Source organism: Mustela putorius, unplaced genomic scaffold, assembly GCF_011764305.1.
Source record: "Mustela putorius furo isolate JIRA1106 unplaced genomic scaffold, ASM1176430v1.1 tig00000275_pilon_pilon_pilon, whole genome shotgun sequence".
NCBI classification, from domain to species: Eukaryota; Metazoa; Chordata; class Mammalia; order Carnivora; family Mustelidae; genus Mustela; species Mustela putorius.
Window position 1 is genome coordinate 4055469 of NW_025421341.1, and position 12495 is coordinate 4067963.

General features: G+C 36.9%; 1 protein-coding gene and 2 pseudogenes across 1 annotated transcript in view; 2 read left to right on the top strand and 1 right to left on the bottom strand.

The window, feature by feature from the left end:
* PLCL1 (phospholipase C like 1 (inactive)) overlaps positions 1-12495 on the top strand; it is a 342886-nt gene that overhangs the window by 150078 nt on the left and 180313 nt on the right. The window lies entirely within an intron of this gene.
* LOC101686536 lies at positions 143-787 on the bottom strand (annotated as a pseudogene).
* On the top strand, positions 1239-2406 carry LOC106003740 (annotated as a pseudogene).

Genomic DNA, 12495 nt, shown 5'->3' on the forward strand with positions numbered 1-12495 from the left:
TGCCTTTTCAATTCAGGTAAATGTTGGAAAGTAGCAAGAATTATATTGTATTTTGGAAAAATAAATAGATGGAGGAAGACTGTATTTGTTGAAAGTACCCTTTCTATTATAATTAGAAACATGAATAATTAGTATTTGAGCTGCAGTGTCCAAGGGGCTTGGGCTTAAAAATATTAGAGATCTAGATTTTATCAGATCCATGAACAAAATTTTAAAAAGCAGTCATAATATAAAATAGCAGCTCCCAGTAACTTCTTCAAGTTTTATTTTCTTCAGAAGTTGACTCAATTCAGTTTGCTTCATTCTTGGAAGCTTCATCAAAATTCTCCACAAGACCTGGAACTTCATCATCCTCCTCCTCTCCGGTAGCAAGTGGTGCTTTTCCATCCACAGATTGTTTGGGCAGAGCTTCAGCCAGTCTTCAACTAGTCAGACTGTCTGCACCAAGTTGGTTTAAGATACTGGGTAGCGTTTCTGTCAGCTGCTTTGTCTCAGCATGGCCTGTAATGGTGAAAGTGTTCGCTGCCAGCGATGCCTGAACCCTGGGGTTGTTAAAGTGGATCACTGTTCCTTGGTTTGTGAACATATTCACTTCTTCAATACCAGAGATATTGTTTACCCCTAACTTCTTTAAGGAGAACTGAAGTTTTTTATCATCTGCTGTAGCTGTTCTATGAACCATCTTCTTTCGGCGAGCAGTTCCTTTCCCACCAATGGGCACTTGTGCTTGCAGTTTGGCGAGTTTCTCCTGGTTCATGATAGTTTCTTTCATCTTGTTGGAGCGGAAATGGGACGCGCGGGGGACTAGGGTTGGCGCTTGGGGGTCTCCGGCGGACCAGCTGAGATTAGGTGCACACGCGCGGGGACGCAAGATCGAATAATTAGTATTTGAATAAGAGAAGTGATTGAACTGTGCTTGGACTTTATATGGCATAGTATATAGTCAAGTTTTTCTTTTTAAATGAGAGAAAAATAAATTTTAAAAGACTCCATGTTCTCAAAATAGCTTGTAGATTATGCCTTTATCTCCATTCTTTTCCTCCTTTTTTTTTTATTCTTAATTTTTTAATTTTTATAAACATATATTTTTACCCCAGGGGTACAGGTCTGTGAATCGCCAGGTTTACACCCTTCACAGCACCCACCAAAGCACATACCCTCCCCAATGTCCATAACCCCACCCCCCCTTCTCCCAACCGTCCCCCCCCCCCCCCGCCCCCCAGCAACCCTCAGTTTGTTTTGTGAGATTAAGACAGCATATGTATTGACAGGTAGGGTGCCAGTGGAAAGACCACCCAGGGGCTCCATGAGCAGACTGCTGAAATTCAGGTCACCACGTGCATTTCCAGGCATTTAAAGAGAAGTAATAGACATAAGGCTTGTCTGTGTTTTACCTCTTGATTAATCACAGGTGGGTTATCCATGGTGGTTTTGAAATCTCTGGTTAGTTTTTTTCTTCAACTCAGAGTTCTTCTGAACCACATGTTATTCTGTGTTAATGTCAACTAATTTCTTATTCCAGGCTAGGTCCTCAAGTAGTGTCATTTGGGACAGAACCAAACTTGGAAGACGAGGTTGCTTGGAAACTAGAGGGGCAGAGAGTTGAGCAGGTTCTGACAGTGCAGAATCCCAGGGAGTACTGGTCCTTGCAGCTGTGGGAAAACCTGCTCTTCCACTCTGTGGGAGAATCTCCCTTTATGTTAGAGGTTTTGTTCACTTTCTATTCACTCACTGATAACTGTCTTGAGTTTCAAAGTAACTTGGATACTATCAGCACTCTAGGAAGGAGGTGTCTTCAGTCACTATGTCAATAGGCATGGATGTTTCTCTTTCTTCGTCCAGGAAAGGTCAGGGATCTAAACTTATTTGAAAAGCTAAAGACGCACTGTTTGTTCCCATTGGAACAGCAGGGTTTGCAGCAATCGTTGCATATGGATTATATAAACTGAAGAGAAGGGGAATACTAAAATGTCTGTTCACCTAATCCACATGCATGTGGCAGCCCAAAGCTTTGTTATGGGAGCAGTGACCCTTGTTATGGGCTGTTCCATGTATAAGGAATTCTGGACAAAGCCTAAACCTTAGGAGAAGAGAAGTGGTCTTGGTTTTGTTGGTGGTGCTTGCTTTTTTAGTTAGGTATCTCATATATTGAGTATATATGTTTATGTTGAAAATAAATCATCTGAACAGCATGGTAATTTAAATATTCGCTTCTTTTCTTGTAGGCTTGATCTGCCTGGTAACAAAGTTACTAGTGACCACTTATTTAGTTAGGTCATTCAGGGGAGTCAGATTAGCACAAAGAAACATGTCACTTTCAATGTATTTGATAGTGATAATATATGTTCCTTCTTGTCCTCTTTATAATTAATTTTATCAGAAGAGTTTAATTTACCAATTCTTTTACTCCCAGTTGCTTTTGATGTTGTGTAGGAATCCTGTTTAACTTTTTTTCTGCCTGTTTTGCAGACTGGTTGAGTATTCCAGTTTTTAGGGCTGGTTGGCTCCAGACCCTTTCAGAGCAGTGCATGGAATATTATTAATATATTATATTAATTGTATATTTATATGGATTTTATTTATAGATAATATATTCATATAAATTTTATATAAATTAATATAAGTAAAATATTTATATTTATATATAATTAATATTATTAATATGTTATAAGTTTCCCCACAACTGAAAATATGTGTATTTAAACCAAACCTAAAAAGGTGATAACAGCTGCTTGGAAGTAGCGTTTATTTCAGAATCATACTTGTAAACACGAGAATAACTTAACTCTGGATCCCAGTTAAGCTTTTTCTGTAATTGCAATGTTGTATTTATGCTGCTGTTGTATTAGAATAATTTTTAAATGTCATCTTGAAATAGAGATGTGTATTCTAAGTACTAATGCAAAGGTAAGTGAAAAACACTTTTGAAATGTATGAAGTTTGTTTATTTTCTCTGTAAGAATTATAAATGTTAACAAATTACCTATAGTTGAAGTGATTAATGATTTATAAGCAAGGAGGTTTGGTCAGGCATTAGACTCAAGCTAAGCCCAAGTGCTCACATACTCCAGAATGCTTTATTACAGTTGTGAAGTTTTCTTGTCTAACCTGAATTTACATTCCATGGTGATAACATGGTAAATGTTGTGTTAGTAAAGTAAGTGAACACATTTAAAAAAAAAGAGAGAGATAAGTAACTTGGGTATGATTAGATACGTACTGACAACTGGAATAAATTCTAAGCTGAGTAGTTAGAACTGAAATAGTCTACTCAACAGTAGAACACTGTTTTCCATGTCCTTTGTTAATTTATTTGGGGGGTTTCTTTAGTGACTCGGATGATTTGCATACATATTCATTATCTACTTGACAGTTAAAATGTTGGTCAGAAAAGTTATCTCTCCCTCATGATCCTAAATGAAAAGGTAAGAAACCCAGAGGATAAATTATGTCTTCTCTCTTGGCTTATTTTTAATATTAATACAATTAATACAATGTCAGTGCTCTTTAAATGCTGAACTTTGTAATGCATGTGTACTTTGAATTATTTTGTTCAATAGAGAGAAGGGTAGAAAAAAAAATACATGCTTCTTCATGTAGCTCAAAGGGCTGATACATCAGAGCTGAAAAAATTATAGTCACCTTGGGTGACTTTCAGTTTCTCCCTTGTTCTTGTAAGGCTCATTTTTTCACACACTAATATTCTCTAATAGTTTCCCATTGGTGATGTGTGTCTGGCTAAGTAATTTCTAGTGAATGTAGCCATTATTGAACTTAATTTGTCTTTCACTTATTATTCCAGTGGTATTCTATTACATCAAGATAACTTACAAGTCTAATTTACCTATGTGGATATTGCTTTTGTGCATTACATTGTGCTCTAGAATTTCAAGGCTCAAATTATTTTCTGCTTTTTTTGGGTTTCAAAAATCAAATTGTTTTCTATTATCTTTAATTTTCACCAGGAAATTGAATTCAGTTGGGTGGACCTCTGGCCTTGGGGGAGCTAAGCCCAAGTGCTCACATAAAATTCAGACTATGGAGGCCCCAAGAGGCTAATCTAAAGGTCCAAGCAAGATGAATACATAACATAGAATTATCAGAGACCTCTTAGTAATGATAATAATGAGAGCAGCTGTCATTATGGCGATACTTACTAGGCTTTGGGTTCTTTATGTCTATTATTCTCAGGTAATCAATTGGGAAGGTAGGATACAGTTCAAACTCCTTTTCTTTGCACTGAAGGGCTTTCAGTGTATCATAGCAGCAGCTTAGTTTTCTGGTTTTCATTTCCATTCCTTTACTATCAATTATCGTACCTGGTCAGATGGCCTATTTATGGTTCCCTACAAACACACCTTGCATTTAAAAAAAAAAAAGGTTTTATTCACTTATTATTCACATAACCATGCAATTCACCTATCTAAGGTGATTAGCTGAGTGCTTTTTAGTATATTTATACAGTTGTGCAACTGTCAGCACAATTTTAGAATCTTCTCATTAAGATTCCCCAAAAAGCCCCATGCTCATTAACAGTCTTTCCCTTCCTCTCCTTCACCCACCCTTCTATACGCTACTAATCTACTATCAGTCTCTAGATTTGCCTGTTCTGGTCATTTCAAGTAAATGGAACCACACCATCCGTGGGCTTTTGTGACTGGGCTTCTTTCGCTTAGCATGATGTTTTCAGAGTTCATCCATGTTGTAGCCATGTGTCAATACTTCTTTTTATTGCTAAGTAGTATTTCATTGTACGAATATAACATTTTTTATCCATTCATCAGTCGATGAACATATAGTTTTTTTCTACTTTTTGGGTATTATGAACATGCTGCTATGAATATTCATGTTTAGGTTTTTGCATGAATACATGTTTTTATTTTTCTTTGGTATATATCTAGGAATGTAAATCCTGGGTCATATGGTAACTCTGTGGTTAACCTTTTGAGGAAGTACTAGACTATTTTCACAGCAGCGACCACACTTTACATTCTCATTAGCAGTTACTGAGGATTCTAATTCCTCCACACTCTTGCCGTTATTATTATCTTGCCTTGTCGTTATCTGTTTTTTTTTTTTTATTATATCCATGCTAATGGGTGTGAAATGGTATTACATGGTGGTTTTGATTTGTATTTCCCTGGTGACTAATGATGTTAAGTATCTTTCCATCAGTTTATTGATCATTTGCATATCTTCTTTGGAGAAATACTTATTCATAGCCTTTGCCTATGCACAAAATGGATTTGTGTTTATATTTGTGTTTATATTATTGAGTTATAAGAGTTGCTTATGTATTCTAGATAATAGTCCCTAATCAGATATATGAGCTTCAATATTTTCTCTTGTGAGTTGTCATTTCAATTTCTTAATGATGAAACACACAAGTTTTTAATTTTTAATGAAATCCAATATGTCTATTTTTTCTTTTTTTTTGAATGTGACTCTATTATCATAATTAAAAAGCTATTGTCTAACCCAGGGTTATGAAGATTTATGCCTCCAGTTTCTTCTAAGAACTTTATAGTTTTATCTCTTATAGTAATATTTTTTATCTATTTTTCAATAATTTTTTTTTTTGAGAGGGAGGGAGTGACAGACAAAGAGTGGGGCAGGGCAGAGGGAGAGAGAATCCTAAGCAGGCTCCACACTGAGCACAGAGCCCAACACAGGGCTTGATCTTACAACCCTGAGATTATGACCTAAGCCAAAAATTAAGAGTTAGATGCTTAACTAACTGAGCCACCTTGGCACCCCACTAATTTTTGTGTATGGTGTGAATTAGGGGTCCAATGACATTCTTTTGCATATGGCTTTCCAGTTGTTTCTCCACAATCTTACATTTTTGAATTTTTATTTATTCCCAGAATGTTCTTCTGTTTTCTTCTTGGCAGTTGAAATCCTTTTGAGTCAGCTCATCTTTTGATTCCTATAAGTCTTTTGACCACCTCAACTTAAAGTGATTTCTCTTCTTTTAACTTGTTATCTCTTCATGGGTATATACCTTTTCTCTCTGCTTAAGTAGAGCCTAAAACTATATCTTATACCCTCTGTGACCCACAAAATATCAGCTGATCAATGTCCCTTAATGCCCTGTCAAAGTCAGTGGAAGACCGGAAGAGTATGGGCTTTGGTCCTATAATTCTGATGTTCTTAATGGTTTCATGTGTGACTATGTTTGAATTACAGGAGGTTATCAGAGGTATTATAGCCATTTCATGGTGATATTCTGTAGATTCTAATAACCTTATTGACAATTATGTTAAGTATATTAACAATTCTAGTATATACTGCATTTTAAAGAATAATAATATTGACATTTATATAAAGCTTTCAGGATCTGGTCAATAATTGTCTAATATTTGTTTTTTCTGTGAAAAGAATTTGGGAATAAGGTCTCTTCTCATGAAAAATTCTATGTATTATTATGAATATCTAATGTACTTTTACCTTCAGTGATTGACAGAATGAGGTACAGTTTTTGTAGCACAGTTTTTGTAGATTAGTGGATATTCTGTAAATTGGTTTTTTTTGTTTCCTGAATTATACATTGGTGACCCTGCCTTTTTCTGGTATAATAGAGAATTGCCTGCCATTTGGTTTCTTAGTGAGGATGTGGGAATAAGGCTGTATTTCATGAGAAATTCTATAGGTTGTTTTGCATATCTGATATGCTCCCTTTAGTGATTGATAGAATGGGATATGTCTTATGCACATACGACAAATCAGTAGGTATTCTACAAGGTATACTTTTCTCTACTGAGGTTTATGATACTCAACCACCCACCTATGCAGACATGAGGACAGGTCTTTCATGAGTTATTCGTGGGAAGGTGATATCCACAAGTCCTACATTCCTTGATACTTTAAAATCCATTAATCTCACAATTCTGTAATATATAAAATATTCCCAGAAACAACTAGCTCCTTTCCAAATGGCCACAGGAGCCTCTGAGAGCAAAAGAGGTCTCTCAACCAATCAGTGTCTCAATAATGTCACAAGATTTTGCTTAGGAAATTGAAATGTCTTTTTGATACTATGTTTTTTCATCGCATTTCTTGTTCTGTTGTAGATTTCCAGAATAGTGCATGTTAGTAACTGTAGGTTCCTTCCTTCCTTGACCCTTTTTCTGAGGTATTGAAATGGTCTGGGTGATCTGATGACTGGTTCAGCGATGGCTGTTTTATTATCTCAGAGTGAGTGGTTTAAAAAGACAATTTATACAAAATTACCCTCAAAGTGTATGTGTGAGTTTAGTATATATTGTACTCTGCATTTTTATAGGATGCGTGCAGTGGCAATTTGTACTCTATAATAGAGATGAGATATCTGGTTTCTCAAGGCTAGCCTCTGAGTTAATTAGGTGGAACTGTCTTCCAGATGTGTCAGATAGTTCTAGGCAAGCAGTAACTATTTATAGTTGCTTCTCCATTGGTGCCAGAGGTAAGTTTGCCTTCCCCTGAATTCCCTCAGCATTTTATCTGTCTCTTGCTGCTTTCATCACGTTCTACCCCCTGTTGTAACTTAGCTCTAGCTGTGTACCTTATCTCCCTGTTTCCTTTTCACATAGTTTGACTCATGATGTTCACTTAATAGATGTGGTAATCACTGGTGTTGGACAGCAAATATTGCAGCTCTCAGCTTTCTGGGCAGGCAATAGGACCATACTTCCCACCACCTTTGGCTGCATGACTCGCTTTGGCATGGAAGTAGTGTATGTCACTTTCAGGAGAAAGCATTTAATAGCCAGTGTTCAATTCTACTTTTCCTTCCTCTTAAATGTGATTGTGTGATGAGATGAAATCTGAGTCCTGAATGACTTCCAAGACCCTGCTGACCTGCAAAAGACATGTAGCTTGGGTAAGAAATGTATTTTTAATGCTTTAAATAGCTAGGATGTTGGGGTTGTTTGTACATATCATAACCTAGCCCATTCTGACAAATGTACTAGGCCTGTACTTCCAAAACAATAGCCATCAACTACGAGTGGCTATTGAACCCTTGAAATGTGACTGTCCAGTTGGAGATGTGCCATAGGTATGAAACACATACTGGATTTTGAAGACTTAGTATTTAAAAAGTATGTAAAATATCCTATTAGTAAATTTTTAAATGTAGTTTACATGTGGAAATGATGTTTTGGGTATAGTGGGTTAAATAAAGTATATTATTAAAATTTATTCCCCCAGTTTACTTTTTTAAAAATTATACATGCAATTGCATGTTGGCCAGTGCAGCACTCAACTATAAACTTATTGAAGGCTGGAGCTCTATCTTTCACCCTTGTTCTCCTACAACATCCCACAGTATCTGGGGTATGGATATGTTAAATAAATAAAAGTTTAATGAGTGAACTACATCTCCATTTATATTTAGTTTAACATTAATGCAATATTCACCATGAAGCTTATTTGTATTTTTGTGTTTAATAATTTCCTCATTTAGTTCCTTTAGCTAAAGAATAAAAATGCTCAATCTTTTTAAACCATTAGAAAATTTAATACCAACTATACTTTTATGTAATGTTTGTGTTATGTTAATGTTTTAAAATGTTTCACACTACAAAAATGCTGGAATTATGGTCATTAAATACATGGCCTAATCAAAACTTTAGCATGGTTAATCCCAATGGCCAGCATTTTTTTTTTAATCATTGTAAAAATAACCAAGAAGTCCCTATTTGTTTAGTCATATTGTGACCTTTATTTATTTGCCAATGTCATCCACTTTTGTAATTTATATCATTGTTTGGCTTTTCCTATGAGGCCGTATGCTACAAGTCAAAAGGAAACAGGGCACAGCAGAGCACCCTGAGGACCTTCTGTGACATCAAGTGTGGATGACTGACTCCTCGTTTGAGGAAGCAGGGCTTTCGGGTTCTAGATGAATGAGACAGAAAGCAAAATAGGTGAGGAAAGGAGGTTTCAAAAATAACACGTCTTGGGGCGCCTGGGCGGCCCAGTGGGTTAAACTTCTGCCTTCAGCTCAGGTCATGATCCCCAGGTTCTGGGATGGAGTCCCGCATCAGGGTTCCCTACTCAGCTGGGAGTCTGCTTCTCCCTTTCCCCCGTCCCTCCCCCGAGCTCATTCTCGTTCTCTCACTCTCTTTTTCAAATAAATAAATAAAATCTTTATATAAAGAAAGTAACATGTCTTTAAAAAATAGAGTGGAGCATAAGTAATATAGTCAACAGTATTGGAATAGCGTTGTATGGTGACAAATGGTAGCTATGCTTGTGTTGAGCATAGCACAACTTAGATTTAGGTTTAAACATGGACTTGTGGAATCACTTTGTTGTACACCTGAAACTAATGTAACATTGTGTGTCAACTATACTTCAGCCAACCAACAAACAAAAGAATAAGCTGAGGGTGCCTGGGTGGCTCAGTGGGTTAAGCCTCTGCCTTCGGCTCAGGTCATGATCCCAGGATCCTGAGATCGAGCCCCACATCGGGCTCTCTGCTCAACAGGGAGCCTGCTTCCTCCTCTCTCTCTTTGCCTGCCTCTCTGCCTACTGGTGATCTCTCTCTGTCAAATAAATAAATAAAATCTTAAAAAAAAAAAAGAATAAGCTGAGACATCTAGGGAAAAAAAGGGTGGAGGAAAGATGCTGGAAAATATTATAAACACTTAATAAATTATAGCTATTGACATAAGATTGTGTGAACATGGAGTTATGGAGGGACATATACTAGGCTATTCTATTGGCTCAGGAGCCATAGGCGGAGGGTAGAGAGATGCCTCCATCAAAAGACTGTAGGATCAGCAAGGACTTGTCCACAAACCAATTTATGTATAATTTGCACAAAATCCTATGTTATGTGTAAATGCATAGAACTACATATGACACGGTGGTTACCAAAATATTAATGATAATTCTCTTTCTGGGTTGTAGCTGAATTTCAGATAATTTTACTGTCTTTGTTATACATTTGACTTCTTTTCACAAATGGGTATTTTGTTTAATCAGTAAATAATCTGATCTGGCGTTTTTGCACTTATGACAAAGTTTAAAGTTTGTTTAATCAGACAATAATAAAGACAATCAGAAGTTGTCTCTATTATTTGTGTTCCATTGAAATGACTGTCAAGTTGTTAAACGTAAAAAAGAGAAGTAATTAGAAATGTATTAAATTAGTGTGTTCATTTTGGTTATCAGGGCTATTTTAAATGCACCTATTAATAGGTATGGTAGTGTCTTTCATGAGTTAGCCTTCAATTTCCTTCCTAACTGACAAAGCAAAATAGCTGGTTCAGATAATGGAAGCATCTTATCTGAAACTGGACATTTCTTCAGAAAGAAAGAAAGTGCTTTTGTAAGATTATAAAGAATTTGGGAATTACGCCATGAGGGCACATGCTGAGTAATGTCAGTTTTTGAGGCAGGGTGCCAAGTTTTGTCAAAGAAAGGCAAATATGGGGTTTGTTTTGCAATATCTGGAAGATTTGGAACTCTTATCTCTTGGAAAATCTTTCCAAGATAAATTTAGTGTGAAGCCATTCTACTTCAAAAAACTACATACAGCAAGAGGGAAGTAAAAACAAAGTGCAACAAGATGTTAGATGAGAAAAGGAGGTTTTTCTCCCCCCACAGAGATTGTGACTTTGTTGAATTCAGTTTCACTCTGATAGCGTCATATAAGACATCGTCGTAAGGTTAATTTTGCTGAAACTCCTGAGCAAGGGCAAAGTAAAAAATCATCTTTCACCATCAGTTCACTTTTCTTCATCTTTAAAAGTGTGCAAAAGATGAGGTGTTATGTATTCAAAAGCATTCTGAATCTCTGGAGGATTTTGAGCAAGTCATTGAAACTTTCTGAGCCTCATTTTTCCTCATTTGTTTAATATGGAGCGTTTGGATGGTAAAACCTGCCTAGGTTTTACTTTTTTTTTTTAAAGTAAAATGAAATTATTTTCATGATTTTTGACATATTTATATACTGTTTGGTATATATCAGTAACAAAAATTTTTTTTTTTTTTATTAAGGTCTGGTTCTTCTATGATGTGAAGAGTTTATGGTATTGCCTAGAACTATGACCGTCCCCCCAAGTGCCTTTGAGTTTTCCACACGCTTTGAAAGCCTTTGCTTGGTTGCCACAAGGGTCATGGTGATTGACAGGATGAATCCAACCAATATGGGTTCATGTCTGTATCTACAAGATGGCTATACAGACCTGGAGACTCAGAAATATTTACTCCATCTTCGGATAAGTATCCCTTGCCCTCAGGTCTTCTTGGAGCCATCCTGCTAATGGTGACTCTGCCTGCCTTGGGTGGGAAGTCTGGTCAGGTTCTTGAAGAAACACAGTCTGGGCCTTTATCAGGAGCAAGTCTCAGCTGCTCTGAGAGGCTCCAAGCCAAACAGTGCATGTAGTGTGAATTATGAAGCTGTAGAAGACAGTAAGTGCAATTTGCTCTGGGATTATTTCTCCCCACCCCTTTCCATCAGTTTTGGAGCTGGTACAAGTCCGTCCAGCAGATTTCTGAACAACCTTTGAATTGAAGATAAATCCCAGATGAACTTGAGACTTGATTGTCTGAAGTAGGGTATTTTAAGCCTGTCTGATGAGTTTACAATACTCCAATTGAAGAGAAGTTGCATATGTTTTATTCATTAATTCTACATTTATTGAGTGCCTACCAAATGCCCTCTTGGTGACTACAAATATGAAAAAACAAAACAGGATAATGCAAGAGAGAAAGACTAAGAGATATTAATTAAGGAGCTAATTAAGATGAGTATAGCTTCATTGAGGAGATAGCATTTTCTCCCTGGTGAAAAGAAGGAGTCGGCCATAAAAAGGTCTGCTGTTAGGATATTTCAGGCAGAGGAACTAGCTTCTGGAAAGGTAGGATGAGCTTCATACGTTCAAAGAACAGAAAGAAGGCCATTGTGGCTAGAGTGCAATATGTGCTGGAGAGAAAGACAGCAGTTGAGGTCACAGAGGTGTGCAGGTGTGAGGTCAGGTGAACCTTGTAGGGAAAAGTTTGAATTTCATTGTAAGAGCATTGCTAGGGTTTAAGAAGGAGAAGGAAACCATCTGATTTGTGTTTCTCACGGTTCTTCTTGCTATTCAGTGGAAAATGGATGGTTGGAAGAGTATGGAGGAGGGTTAAGGAGTTAGTAATCCAGTTATTCAGGTAAGAGATGATGGTGACTCAGATGAGATTAGCGGCTATTGAAAAGGAGAGAAATGTCATGGCTTTCGTATATATTTTAGGGTAGAGTCCATGGGGCTTGTTAATGAATGCTTTTAGGATAATAAGAAAAAGCACAAATCAAGGATGATTTCTATGTTTGGGCTTGAATAACTAGGTGGATGGTGGTTCCATTGACTGAGGATGGGAAGAGCTGGAGAGGGACTGGTTTGGAAGCACACGAAGAATTCTGTTTTTCCCCTTAAGTTTGAACGGCCAATTAGATATTGAAGGGGTGATGTCAGAGCGGTCATTTGGACCTCAGTGGAAAGGCCCAGACTGGAGATTTCAATT